This window comes from Balearica regulorum, chromosome 1 (genome assembly GCF_011004875.1).
Source record: "Balearica regulorum gibbericeps isolate bBalReg1 chromosome 1, bBalReg1.pri, whole genome shotgun sequence".
Taxonomy (NCBI): Eukaryota; Metazoa; Chordata; class Aves; order Gruiformes; family Gruidae; genus Balearica; species Balearica regulorum.
Genome location: NC_046184.1, coordinates 90,256,615 through 90,272,047, shown reverse-complemented (window position 1 = coordinate 90,272,047; position 15,433 = coordinate 90,256,615). Strand labels below are relative to the sequence as shown.

Sequence of the window (15,433 nt, the reverse complement as noted above, 5' to 3'; positions counted from 1 at the left end):
TTGCATAGAAGGGAACATTTTGAAAGCTTCAGAATGATAAATTGTTTAACACTTTTGAAAATAAAAGTGAAACGTTTACATCTTCTTGAATCAAGGGCTTTGTTTCAATTTGTTGAACCAGTTGCCCCTTCTGACCCACAAAACAGCCACGCTCCAACAAGGTATTGTGTTTTCTCAAGGGGGATTTAATAATTTTATCTCACTTTCTCATTGTCCTCTATACACCAGATTATCTATCTCCAGTTTGCGTTCCCTGATGTAACATGGCTGTCTGACCAGCAATACACCATCATTTCAAACAGAAGAGACCATAGCATGTCTTGGGGAACACAAGCCCCAGGAATCCCATCTGCTTACTAGGGGTGGGGGCAACAAACACATTTTGAGTGGAAACTTTCTGGTCAGCTCAATCACTAATTCCAAAGGAAGATAAAGACAAACATTTGCTGTTTATTGAGGAAGAAATCTCCCATGCACGAGAGGAATACCAACAACAACTCCTTGACCAGTAAATGCAAATTTAACAGAGCAAGGCAACAATTTGAACTCTAGGGACATCATTATGGAGGTGGTGCTCATATTGAAGTGAATGGAGATGCTCTGAATACTTTAATGTTTCAGAGGGACCCGGCTCATTTCTGATAGGGCATGAACTTCCAATAATCTGGTTTAGAGATCATTCATACTCCAGTTGCTTTCTAGGATATCAGCCTCACACACACATATTCTGCATCTGCTTTTTGCCTGGAAAAGATCCTGTTATAGCTCATCATGCTTCTCCTGGCATTCAAAAAAACCAACTAAGGGACAGATGAATGAGACAATGGGCAAGAAGGATACAAGAAAACTGGACATCTTCAGGCTTCCAATATTGAGAACTATGCAAATCACAAGGAGCAATGAACCAGGGAGAAGGCGGCTTCATAGTGTCCAACATCAGAAACACAGGCTACTGAGCTCTGTCAGGTGCAGGCAGACCCAGCCTATTTAGCAGCACTAGGAAGAGTCCCTGGAACAGCTATTGGCATCTGGCACCTACCACTGCAAGCACTTTCTCATGTGAAACATAAGCAGCACTAGCAGCGAATTCCCACTGAGACTAGATATCATGCTGTCCCCAGTGGGGAAAACACACTCTAATAAATTGGCTAAAAACATTGAGATTTGCTGGTTCCACGGAAAACACTGAAATATGAGCTCCCTGCAAAATTAAAATAGGCCACGTGAATAGGTCCTCATGTCTCAGGCACAGTAGACGCACAAATTACTTCCAGTCCCAGCAGCCAGGCAGGGATGCAGCTGCTGTTCTCCTCTTCCCATTGTCCAGCAGGAGCACAGAATCAAGCATGCATATTATAACTCACAGCAGTTCTGCAAAGCTAGCAGCAAGGGAGAGGGCAGCATGCCTGAAGTACCCTTCACTCTCATCAGGCTGCACTGAAGTGGCCTGGGAGTAGCTGATTGCAATCACAGTCTCCTGCTGAGCTGGATGGATACTACAGAAAGCAGTTTCCAGCTGGACTGGGTTAAGATATAGTAACTTTGGCCACAAAGAATGAAGGCTCAGAAAGAGAGATGAATTCTGGGACAGCAGAATGATGAATGGACCATGTCTCTGTGTTCAAATCAAAATTTAGACTATATCCCAGGGCACTATATTCATACACAGATGGGCCTAAGCAGATGTGTCCTCCAAGCAGCTCTTGTATGAATAAGGCACACCAATCAAGGGCTTCAGCTCAGGCTTCCCAAAAAGATTCTTTTTTTTTTTAAATTTTAAAACCCCTTCATCTCCCATTCAATCCATATCAGGAGAGAAACAGAGCAAGTCACCATCAATTTTAATTATTAGCTCTTACTGGAAGCTTTCCATTTCTGTAACAACTAAGCATCTATCTGCTTAAGTGTCTCAGGGCTCCAACCTCCAGTCACATTTAGCTGCAGGGGGAATGGAGGGGTGGGGAACTGCATCGCTATTCCAAATTCAGACAAACCCAAGATCAACCATGACTATTTCAGAAGGCCTCTACAGACCTTCTTACTGCCCTCTTGCTGCTGTAGGACCAGAAAAAAAACCCAAGTAAACACTAACCATCTCTTTATATCAGAGTGGCTTTTAGGAATCAAGAAGATTTCAGAAAAAGTAGATATAGGTCGAAGAGAAATATATGTACTTCTAGCTTATTAAATATTCAGTACAATTTCCATACAGGGTTTCATATGCAAAAATGGCTTTAAAGTTCCTTACAGAAACCCTATTACTGCTTAGTATCTCCAAGGCGTGGCTAGCACAGTACACTTCTTTCATTCATGAAGGACTTGTTGATGCTTCGGATAGCATCTGCAAAAAGCTGGCCAGGGTTTTTCACATTCCAAGTTACCAGCCTGGCAAAACAAATCACTGTCTTTCACATAGCCCCATCTTCATATGACAGGGCCCTTGAAGATGGGCAAAGGCCTGAGCTAAGACACCTGTATTCATTGTGTCCTTCCTGTTTGTTCTCCCCAAGAAGTTAGATCAAAGCATTCCCATGGGGACACCTCAATAAAAAGCAACTCCTCTTCTTGACCAGGTCATTCACTGCATTACAGAAGGCTGCAAGTTCTCATCCATCAGACAATGCTTATAAATGAGAGAGACATCACTGTTCCTCCATTTCTAATAACAACTGCAGAAATCTCACAGAATGACTCCAGAAGGATGGGAAGGGAAAGAGGTTGTCCCTCTGAAGCACTTCTCCTTAAGACAAACCTGACCGCATTAAGAACAAGCAGCTCAAAGACACATAATTTAACATTAAAGGAAAAAAAAAAAGACACCAACAAAACCCCAAGGGAGTGCTCTGAGCAGCAGAACTAATGAAGCCTCATTTTCTACAGATTTGCATCTCATGATTGATTGACTTCAGTGCATAAGGAAGAGAAAGCACCAGCTGAAACTTTGCCTGTCCTTGGGGCATTTATAACAACTCACTCCTGTGGATTTTTGCATCTATTAAGGTTTGAGTTCATGCTGCTGAGTCTCCTGCACTGGGGAATTCAGGAAGCCCTACGGGAAGCAATTGCACTCTGCTTGGCCCTCACTGCAAAGGGAAGCCATGCAAGTACAGTGGCAGAGACCAAAAGGTGCCATTAATTTGCTGACATGAGGTAACTTGAGAGAGCCTGAGTCCATAGACAACTTCATCTCGCCTGGGCTGGACTGAATTGGGGCCCAGAGGAAATAATTTTGTTTTGTCATGAGGCATGGAAATAGAAACATTTATGACCAAACAGGTTTGTCAGGTGGCCATAGGCTCTATTTACATGCAAGGTTTTGCCTAAGCATTTGATGCTGAAATAGCATTTTACACCTGAGACAGAGCACTGACAATCCCCACATTTTCTTAGCCATGTGTTCAAAGCAGCCTGGGTGGTAGGAGAAGATTCCAGTCCTAAAGTCTCTCAAGCAGCACAGCAGCAAGAATGGAGACACCTCCAACTAGAAGCCCAATGCTGAAAATGAAGGCCCTCTAAAGCTACCGAAAGCTCCCAGGAGGAATCAGCAGCACAGGCTTAGGCAGAGTTACAGCTGCTTCTTCTGACAAGCACACAAAAGCCCTGCCAGCACTGGTCATTCATAACCACTGCAGTAAGCACACCCATCACTGCTGGGATCGCACCGAACACCGACGGCTCAGCAGAGCGTCATCGCTTCAGGTTGAGCAGCCGCTTCCCTGGCACACGGGAGTCCCGGGCGTTCCTTGCGCCTGAAGCAGTTTTACATGAGACAGCGACAAAGTAATTAAACTTTGAATCCTCTAGAAATAGAAGGCTGCACTTGTCATTGCTGAGTCCCTCCTGCTAACAGGGAGCACCTTGATGATGAGTGACATCGCATGGACTCAAGGTGACAAACCAGCCTTTTCTCCCAAATTAATATCCTGCTGCACCATCCAGGAGAGAAACCCCTCTCGTTCTTTAAGCACTGTGCTTAAACAGTAGGTAATTAAGTTTCTTATTTTGACTCTTAAGCCAACATTGCAGCTGGACAAGAGATGAGCAATTAGGCTTACATTCTAGACTCCCCACACAATCAATGCCGCTAAACATTTGCACCTTGTAAAAAGATCAGCTAGGTAATCAAAATACTGTATGTAAAGAGGAAGGTTTATAAGCACTAAGCTTCCACATCTGTCAAATCCTTCCAAATCCTGGCAGTCCTGCTTCCCAATTAAAACAATCCTATCTGCTTAAAACCGTTCCTGTTCTATTCTCTCCTTTTGGTATGACTGTCTCACACCACTTATCAACCCATCAATCCCCCAAATTGGGAGGTTGCTCCATGTCACATTACAAAACCTATGACCATTTTACCGTAGCAATGAGCTTCAAGATTAGTGCCTGATTTTATGCCAAGCTGTACAAACACAGAGCAGGTACTTCCTGCCCAGATCACGTAACCATATAAATACACGTGATAAGGGATGGTGGTATTACATGCCTTCACAGAAGGCGAATGAGAAAAAAATCCCGTAAACTATCCACAATCACTCAGGTAGTCTGTGGGACAGCTTAAAATTGCTCTCTTGAGTTCCAGCCCAGTGCCTTGAACACTAATCCTTGCTTAACCTGCCCTCTCAGTTCACAAAAGAGTACCTCTACTACCAAGAGTATCCGTACTACTACAAAAGAGCATCTCTACTACCAAGCCAGCCAGCTATATCATCCTTCTTTTACACTTTATTCCCCAGCCCCTTTTACATACATATGTAGTAAGTTTTCATGTGAGACTTCCTACTGCCAAATGTTATGTGCAATATGGAGCTATGTAAAACAAATACTGTTCATACTTATAAAAAAAAGTTTGACAGACAGGCAGCTGAACAGGTTAAGTGAAGCCACTACATTCTGTAAGTGAAAAGTGAGACCAGCATGAGTACCACGGTCAGGCAAAAATTTATGAAATAATTCAGAGCTTATGTCACAATTACTTACACAAAAACAAACAGTAAAAGAATATGTGATTCAATATAATGCATGTGAGAAGAGGAATGTTAAGTGCTTGATATACACACACATTCTTAAATCATAAATATGAAATTAAACAAGTAGCTCTGAGCCACAGAGTTAATGAAAACCTTTTTCCTACAGCTGTGCATCTCATGGCTGAGCAGCTTCAATGGCTGAGAAAGTGCAAACACCAAGGAAACCTTCCTCCACAGTAGAGGCATTCTCAGGGCTTTCTCCTGGATAACTTCTGTGGGGTTTAATAAAGAGCTGGCCTGACACTACACTTTCTCCCTCAGTTACATCAAAGTGCTCTCATCTCCTATACAGGAGATATACATATACATATTTTCAGAAATCACTTTTTCTCAAAGGTCACGCTGTCTGAAATAGCTGGCAGGACCTAGAGCTACAATGGGCAAGAGCCTATAAAGGAGCACGTCCAAAGACCACAACTGTTTTGGTTTCTCTCCTTCCCATTCTATTTCAGTAGCAAGGCAACTGCCCTACCAGCACACCGCAGGCAGTAATGACAAGCACCACTACAGATGACATCCTAAACCCTGCTTGCTCAAATCATGGAAGCAGGAACATACCAATCTGTATTTAAGTACAGCCCTTGCGCTCTCACAGTTTGCTAATGGAGAACAGCAGCAGCTGGTCAGTTTATAGCAGTCAGAAAGTGGCACCAGAAGGACCCGTGACTGTTAGCTAGGCAGAGAAGAGCAGGATGGGCACGTTTTCTCTTCTTCCCCAATCTGCCAGATTTCATAACTGTGCGATTAACCTTTATTCTAGCGATCATCAGGTCTTTCAACATCAGAATGAACAGAAAAACCTGTTTCCAGATGTTATTGTGGTAAGTGCAATGAGCATCTACTGGGATTAGATAAAGTCGCAAAGAATAGTTGGTACATTTCCTTTATCATCTGCTTTGTCAGACATAAAAAGCAAAAATAACAGATTCCATAACCTTAAAAACTTCCATAAAGCAACATGCTTACATCTCCGAGAATTGCCAGAAAGCCTGCAGCCCACCAGGTTTCAGCAGAGAGGCTTGCTAGCCAGACCTTCTGCACAGGAGCGGGAGTATAAACTGGCAGATGCAGCCGGCACTGAGCGTTCAGGGTGCTAGTCCCGATCCTACTGTGAGCACATTAAGCAAGTCATTTTACCTTTCTGTCTCAATTTCTTTATCTGTGAAATGGAAATGCTGATACTTAAGTAGAGGAATTCAAATGAAGGAGTACATTCAGGCAGGCTCTAAAACGAAACAGCGCTGATTGTCAGAGACCTGAGACAGCTCAAAATAGCTGCAAGAATATTTCACCTACATCCTTATTAGACTCTAGTTATTCCCAGAGGTGAGAGATACTAACAAGCCAGCATCTCTTGCATGTTTAGTCGAACATGTTAGAGGGAACTGAAATCGGCCAAGGCCAGGCTGTCACCACCAGTGACCTAAGTCATTCCCCTCACAATTTAATATTCATTTTCAGAAGGACTAAGTATTTACCCCAAACAATTTTAGCAGGCATGCTTCTTCAGAAGATCACTACTCAAACAGTGAGAAAACGTCTTCATTCACAATCTTCTTCTAGTTGTGAGCTAGTTCATCCCCTGCTTTTCTTGTGCCAACACTGTCCTTCAGCTTAAAGAGGCTTTTTCCCTTCCTGCTCTATTTTGGCTTGGTGTATTTAACAGAATTCAACTGCATCCCTTCTGTGTCTTTATTTTAGCAGGCCAAACAAACCTAGCCTCTGGTGAGTCCCTCTTCCCACCAAGGGCTCGCACTGAATCCCGAGAGGCCGAGCTGTAGCAGGACCAACCCTGTCTTTCTGATGTTACAACCCTGTGACTCATTAGGCTTTTGTGTTAAACAGAGCAGGAGCACACAGTGGACCAGTGCCTCGATTATCAGAAAGAGTAAAACAGCACATGAAACAGGAGGTCACAGAAGCACAGTGTCCTTTATAGAGTACGCTACTGTGTGTTGCTTATTATTTCCATTGCAAAAGAGGCAGCCAGAACACAGAGAACATTTCTTCTTGCATAAAAACACCAGAGCAGAGGACTTGGGTGCACAGGAGCTGCAAAACTCCAGCCAGGCCAAGGATCCCACATCCTACAGAAACAGAGGCAAACTCACCAACTCTCCAGCCTTTGTGTTTCAACACTTGGCAAGAAGCCTGGATTATATTCATAGCTATTTCATGTCACTGACATACACACATTTCTTAGGACAGATTACCTTTAGATGTTAAATTGAGAGGAGATCAGGGGAGAAGAAACAGTAAACATTGAGTTTAGGAATTATAACATGGAAAAAGACATGTGAGATCCACAAAGCACATGCCTGCCTTCTGCACGTACCTGAAGACACTGCCACGTTTACAGCAAGGCTCAACTCCAAAGTCCTCAGCTCCAGGTTTGCCCTCTCCCCTGTGGCTACACCAGTCACATTCCACAACATCTGTCACTGCGTTAATGACAGCAGCCACAGCATGTAATGAGCCCCCGCACACCTGCACAGCTGTGGGAAGCAGCTGGCAAGTTCCCTCACCCACCCACAAGCTCTACATCTGCATCCATCCATTCCTCCAGCAAGGGCTTGGCCCCTGTCACAGCACCACCACCCCTGCCGGTTTTCAGCTGCTCCTTTCCATCCTCTTTAGGTGGGACTTTTACAGCGCAGCACCCACTGCCTCTATGCTCCCAGGAACTCAAGCTTCATTGCATCATATCTCTCAAAATATGGTACACAGGAACTGCAAGACAAGTACTTTCTCCACAGAAGTCTCGCCGCACCAGCTGACTCTCTCAGGTGGCTGGCTTCACTAGGGTATCAGAAAAGGATGCGTGAGCATCCCAGGCAGGCAATTATAGGATGACTAGTCCATGGTAAAAAAGTTTCTTCCTAATCCTGTCAGATGCTGCTTGCCTTAAGCTCTGAAGCTCTAAGATATATTGATCACCATCTCCTTTTATCCTGCACAAGAGAGCTGTGTTTATTCTCAAATTCCTTGGCCATCCCTAATCCCGCTCACTTGACAACCTGAGCGATCTCTGGTGGCACCGACTTCTGCTGCCCTAGTTAGGAGGAGTGTGCATATGTATTTCTCCATTTCAGGCAACTACTAGCTTGTCAGGGAAAAAGGGACAGAACATCTGCCCCAGTAGCCTCTGCTCCATGCCAGAGTTCATCTGATGCCTGTATGTGCACAAGCCAGCAACCTCCGCAAGAGGTTTCCATCTGAGTTTCTCGAGGTATGCCACATGCTACTGAAGGGAGTGGCAGGGCCAGCAAGAGGGCTGATCTTAAAAAGCAGAGGCCAGTTTACAGTTTTTCCACCTGTGCTACAACCACTTTTATTTAGGAAACTCAGACATGAAGTCATCAAGAAAGACCTCAGCTCATACCTTCCACAAGGTAAGGCTAGTTACTATCAGAATACACTGCACACTACCACCCTGAGCCTCATTTTCCATCCTCAGCAAGGCACCCAAGCTAAAATAAGATACTTCTGAGTACAAAAAACCCACCCCAACCCTTTTAATCTCACAATCTAAGTACACATGTTCAGGTTTCAATTTCCAACCCTTTTTCATCAAGCCAAAGTAAGATAATTACTACCTCCCATGAACACATAATTATTCACACAGTACTGTTCTGCACCAGTCACTGTTTCACTTACCTTGGGTATGCTCTTCCACATAGAGCAGTATGAGGCTGGAAGTGTCCTGCTGAACTCTTTCCTCCAACTCCAGGGCTGTAGCTGGGCTCATTGCTTAACCCAGATATTCACCCATTCAGACCGTGGTGACGCTCTTGCCTGACCCCTTGTATAACACAGGCTGTGGGATTTCCCCATAGTGCTTCCTGAAGCAGCCCACCGCTCGTCTGGGCATCTTTTAAAAAAGGCCAGCCTCAAAGTTTCAAATCCCACCTCAATCTACTATAACTTTCACAGGATGCAGCAATCAGTATTATTCCAGTCAAGTGCATACTATTGATTTATACAGTAGCATGATAAGATCGTCAATGTTTTCTATTCCAATCTTCATGCATCCTCACACTTAATTTTTTGAGACAGAGAAAAAAAGGAAAAAAAAGCAAAAATCACTGCTGACTGCAGTTAATCAAGAACCCAGCAGGGTGAGCAACCAGTTCAAACTGTTTCCTCCAAGCTGTAGCCTCACATAACCAATGACACATACCGTAGGGCTGGGGTCTTACCCTACCAGGGGGACAATACAGGCAGGGCCCCTCCATCCCATGGATGCTCCACTTGGCCCTTACGGGGCAGGCCCAAGGCTGCTGGTCCCACAACAGCAGCTGGAGAAACCCCTTCTTGTTTTGCTAGGTTGAAAACTGATGGTTTAATCCCAATCTTCATGTTCTGCCCTTAAAGCCAGCTCCCGACCTGCAAGAACTCACTGCTGCTTGCCTGGGAGCTGCCCTGTTCTCCTTATGAACTCCTGCAAGGGCTTTTGTCACCATGTTTTCCTCACCAGGTAGGAAACCCCTGAAAAGCATCTTCCCTTTCTGTAGCATCTACTGAGGAAGGAGATCACCTTCAGCTATGGCTTAATGGTTGAACACAGACCTCAGGGACTGCATCACAGGCTTGCAGCAGAAACAGGCAGAGAAGAGGACAAGCCCCTTAAGATAGCAGGTCCTGGCTCTTTGTAGCTGTGCTTGGGGCACACCCTTCCCTTTCGTAGTTACCCCCCCCCCCAAGTGCTTCCACCTGCCTCCCAACCCTAAGCACAGGTGGGTCTCTTCAGAGTTACCCAATACCACTGCCCACAGCTTCCACCCAAGTGGGACTCGTTGGACCCCCAGCGGGAGCACTCAGGCCTGCAGCTGTGATCTGACCTCCACAGCTGGAGGAGGTGAAGGGGGCAGGGGAGGGAAGGCGGAGAGACTTGCTTTGCTTTAATGACCGAGGGACCCAGAGAAGATGAGGGTCACTTCCAAAGTCCCTGTTAAGTGCTTTATAAAGTAGGCTGCCTTGCTTTGCCAAGCAGACCTTCAGTCTCCCTGACTGCCTGTTTCTACACCCTTTGCTGTCTGTTCAGGCTACGGGGGTGGGAAAAGGCCATCTCTTGGCACAGGAGCATGCAGCATCTAACATGGAGGAGCCTTGATCTCAGCACAGCTGTGACCTGCAGTCAGAGCAGGACACAGCCACAGCATCCTTGGCGGATCTGTTTCAGAGATGAAGACCCCATAGCACAATACAGAGGACAATACAGCTGAAAGGAGGAAGATATGTGCACCTGACTTAAGATGTTCACTTCTTTGGGGTCAACAGTGAGAAGCGCTTCCAGAGAGCAATTCTGAGCACCTGTCTACATTGACTGTACAGTGAAATAAGACAGCCTGTCCTTTTAGCGCAGGCTAATCTAACTTAGATGCTTTAAGTTAGGCAGTGCGCATGCAGTTTCCTCTTTCTTTCCCTCCCTTGGTAATTTCCTAATGTTGCTTAAATGCTACAGAAATCACACGTAAAGTTGGGTGGAGAGAGTGCACTGGAGTCACTGCCATCTGAGTATACAGCTGGGGATATTAATAATCATTTCTTCCATTGGAGCTTGAGGGGGGAAAAAAAAAAGAGAGAAAAAAGAGAAAAAAACCCAAGTGTTTTGTGACTTCCTGTTTGAATTAATCTCCTCTGACAACTGCTGATTTGGGTTTGTGATTTGATCCTCCATATGTCTAGCTCTATTGGTCAATTAAGTGCAGGGGGCGATTGGGAGAAGCAGTGATGCTCAGACTGATTATAAGAGGAAGCGTCACGCAGTACTTAGGACATGCAAAGCTGGCTGGCGCACTCGGCATTCGCACGGTCAAGCTGAGCATGAGGTTGCTGCTGCTGCTTTTCAGGTCAAGGAGATTCTCCCTGGCTCCTACAGAGACAAGACACAGCTGCCTGGCAGTTGCCCATTTGTGAGCAAGGGGCACAGTTGCAGGGAGGGAGGGAGCAAACAAGCACAAGGAATTGGGGGGAGCAGAGGATCAAAAAATAAATAAAAGACTACAGAAACATGAATCGCTTCTCCCGTTGCTGTAGACAGACAAACGCAATATAAGCCAGAAAGGTTAGGAGTAGGGACTAGCTGAGAAAATGAGAATCATCTTAGGATAATCCAGGTTAGTATGAGGGGAAAATAAATGGAAACCAGGACATTAAGAGAGAGGTAAATTTGGAAAACAGTAATGATCAAATAGGGGTTGTGGGAGAGAGTGGACAGCAAGTTAAGTTACAGATCTGCAATGCTCTATAGCAGCAGGAAAAAAAAAAGTTAACATAATGCTGTGCTTCATCTGCAGAGAAATCATGTCAGAAAGCGAGGACATACTGGCCCTCTATACAGATCTGGCAGGACAGCACCTGGAATAGTGCCCTCAATTCTGGGCAACACACATTTACAAAAGATGTTGATCAGCACAGGGAATACAGAGAAGAGCAGCAGAAAAAAATGTTTAAGGGTCTGAAAGCACTGATATATGAGAAGAGATTAAAATAATTAAATATGTATTGCTTGGCAAGGGGTAAGATTAACCATCTACAAGTGTGTAAATACCAAGAAGGTAGAGGAATTGTATTAAGGCGTATAAATATAAGTGTAATAGAGCAAAAGTAAATACAGGCTCAATATTAAAAAAAAAATAAATCCTTAGTCCTGAGATTTTTTTACACTCTCCTTGAGAAGGTGAGACTTATTGCTTGCAGTAGCTGTACTGGCATGAAGCGAACAGGGTTGCAGTCATGCCTCAGTGGCAAGTCTCCACAGAAATAGACCCAGAGAAGAAGGTAACACCTCGCGAGTCACCAGTGATTAGGAACAGCCCAAACTGGCCTGCAGACAGCTCAGCAGAAGCCAGGGCTGTGGCACACCTGTGGGCCAGCTGCTGTAGCAGAAGGTAGCATGGAAAGGGAACGGGGACCGAGCTTTGCCTTCAGAGGGCACCCAAAAGACACTTTTCTTGGGCGCAGTAATCAGGGTTAGCTTCTAACCATCTTCTCCTTCCATCATTACACCCACTTCTTCCATTTTCACCAGCTAAACCAGGAATGCACTGGGATGCTGCCTCCCCACCGGTTAGCTCTGCAAGGGCATCTTCCCTGTCTTGGCTTGCTCTGCTGCCGGAGCCCGGCAGTACGGCCCCACGTCAAAGAGCCATCAGCAGAGGGTGCGTTCCGCAGTGCCGTCAAAAGCGCTGCTGGCACTGCCGCAGAGAGCTCGCCAAAATTGGCCTTGTCACTTTAAATACATTAGACAATAAATCATCCCTCTGAGACATCCCCAAAGGAAAAACAGGGGAAAAAATAGCACTTAAAAGCCCTTTTCTATTACAAAGCCTCTGGGGAGCTTTTAAACTTGGAGAGTTTTTTAAGTGAATTTTATGCTTTTTTTTTTCCCCCTTTGCCTGCCTTTATTATCAGTTGCTAACATTAGACTTGCCTTCCCATGACCAAACTCTCATTCAGACTCCTTTTTTTTTTTGCTTCCCTCCCTTAAGATTCTCCCCCTTCTCTTACCCCCCCCCCTTACACGTACACACACAAACACCCATAATGTCCATATAACAGTCTCTTTCCCATTCAGCATCTCCTCTTAAATGGAAATTACTCTTTGCCAATATTCCTTTCCTCCCTATCACTCTCCTCTTCCCTGCATTTTCCTTCAATTTTTCTCTTTCCTCTGATTGTACTCCCCTCTCTCATCTGTCATTCTTCATGTCTCGTTGTACTGGAACAACTTAAAAACCCTTTCTCTGCTTTTAGGAGGACTATGTAAACTTTTGCAGCTTGAACCTATTTTTACAAAGCACTCTGATGGGTCTTCTTCCTTGTTGAGCGTATTCCTTCACCCTTGCCTTAGGAGTCATCAAGCACTACCGACCTCGAAGAGCAGTCCCTCTGGTACAGCCCTCCAGTACCAGCTTTTCCCAACTGGATGAAGGAATGTTTCCTCCATTTTCCAGCTCTTGAGAAGTCAAGTGTGACTATGCAACCAGATCTCCCATGCAATGCTTGAACTGTTCTCCTGCCTATTGGTGGTTTTTTGGCTTTTTTTTTGGCCTCAAAACTTTATCATTCAAACCTTGAGGAATAAGTCCAGTCTGGGTGTATACCTTTCTAGAGCTGTGTGGGAGACGTGGGTAGCATTTTCCAGTTAAACACAAGGAGTTTACATCTTCAATGACGTATGTGGGTTGTGTGTCAGGGCAGAAAGAGGGAATGTAAGGTAAATGAGGGCAAATTTCAGGGAGTTGCAGCTCTGAAACAACCAGATGATTTTCCACAGGCACCACGCTGGGAAGCAAAATACACCTGTCAGCATCCAGCTACCATAAAGCAACTCTTACGCCACGGCTGACCTAGCAGAATCCTGCACAGACACTATGAGCGAATTTTGTTGCATTGCACCTAGGACTGTTACCCAACCAATTTCCCACCAAGCTGGCCAGTTATACCGTAGCACGTGGGAGACCCTGTGAGAGGTCAGTGCAAAGCACATTGGCACAGGCAGCAGCAGCTATTCCAACTGTTTTTTGGTTTATTTTTGTTCCTACAGGTGCAAGCCCTAAGTGACCTTGTGATCCACAGCTCCTCATTGCTGCCACCTGAGTGCCAACACTGCCGTGGTCAGAAACATGACTTCTGGAGAAGTACAACATAACCTAGTAGAAGATAGCAGGCTGACTAAAAATGAAGTTAAGCGTCTTTATCATTAGCAACCAACCCAGTAATGTACCCCAATATGGTATTTTTCATCACTAGGAACAGCGAGGCTCTGAACGTCGGGGCAGCAGAAGCTAACACACTTGACAGCTCTGTCCTTTGCAAACAGAGTGCGTTGGATTTGCCCTGGATGGGGAATGAATTAAAAAAGGAGCGGGAATCACAACAGTTAGTCGGCACCACGTGATAAATAGGACAGGCTGAAGCATGGAGCATAGGCAAAGAAAAAGGAGATGTCAAGAGGAATAAAACGCACCACTTTGACACCTTGTGGCTTCCTGGTATCCTTGGTAGTCAACAGTCATGTTTGGAAGCTGATGTGCATCCTCCTCATCTCCAGCCCATGCCTCCCCCTCCTCCTCAGTCCCTTCCCAGCCACAGCCCGAGTGACCGAATATCAGCCCCAGGGCGGCCAGGGCGAAGGGGTGGGACACACAAACATGGAGGACTAAAGCCTGCGTGGAAGGGAACGCTACATCCCGGGCATTTGTCCGGGGAAGTGGGAGGTGGGGACGGAAATGAAAGGTCTATGTTCTCCCTAATCATTTCCGCCACAATAAGGGAGAGAGTGCGACATACACCAGTGGATTGCAGCCATTAGAAATGAACCGCTGGCGGCTGGCAAATTGTAAATTAGAGAGCCAGAGTGAGAAGAAAGAAAATCAAAGGGGGGACGAGGTCGTGTTTTATTTCACTTGTAGCGCTTTTCAAATTCAGCCCTAACCAAACCTGATTAAAGTAAATCCCTTTTTTACGGCCTGTGGAGTCTATAAGATTATGGTGTTAATGGAAGTGTGATTCGATCCGTCAGTAATGGTGCATGTCGGGGCCTAGGCGCCTCAGACAAGTCCATTTTTTAAGATGTATTTATTGTTTTTTTTCCCCCCCTCTCCTTTCTGTTCTCTGCATTGCGGGGTTTAATTGAACAGTTTAAAGTGATTCTTCTTCAAGGCCCATTAATTGATTTTATTTGTGTATTCTCCAGGGGTCAAGGGGAAAATATATAATAAAGCATAAGCTCCACATCTGAGTTTGTCACAGTTCCCACCTTTTCACAAACATTTCATCTTTAGCAATTCGGATTCCTTCTCTTCCCACCCTTATTCCCTGCCACTACTGTTCTCAGATGTTAGTCTCTGCTCTCCGTTTTCCACTGTATATCTCTAAAATTTGCCACTGTTATTGAGAGCACAAGGCAGCAATCTCCCTTTTTCTTTTCCTGCGCAACAAATACCACATTGGCTTTAAAATGCCACTTTGCTTTTAGGGACTCCAAGTGACTTACTGTGCCCTAAGCTGAGGGGAGGTGGTCCTCAAAGCTCAGGTCATTTCTTCTACAACTGGGAGTGATTTTCGTGAGCTGCTTTTCTAAAACATTTCCCGAGCAGCCTGCCTCTTTCACACCACTAGCCCAACGGGGCATGTGAGCCTCTGCGTGACAGCCAAAAGCTGCTTCTTTCTGCCACTGGGTCTGCAAGGGGACACTGCTTCCTTCTCAGCCTCCCCCAATGCTCAGCATAAGGTAACTGGCTGCTCAAAATAAATATATATCGAGCTGGCTTCGTTTACTTCAGACACTGCAATGCAATTTTTTTCCTTCAGCTCCCAGCCCCACTTCCTAAAGCCAGCCCCAAAGACAATTTTTTTTTTCTGATTCACCTTGCTGAAGCCCTTACTCTTCTCTTTCA

At 45.2% G+C, this 15,433-nt stretch overlaps 1 protein-coding gene across 2 annotated transcripts in view; it reads right to left on the bottom strand.

The window, feature by feature from the left end:
* Positions 1 to 15,433, bottom strand: part of LSAMP (limbic system associated membrane protein) — a 1,022,906-nt gene that overhangs the window by 723,084 nt on the left and 284,389 nt on the right. The window lies entirely within an intron of this gene.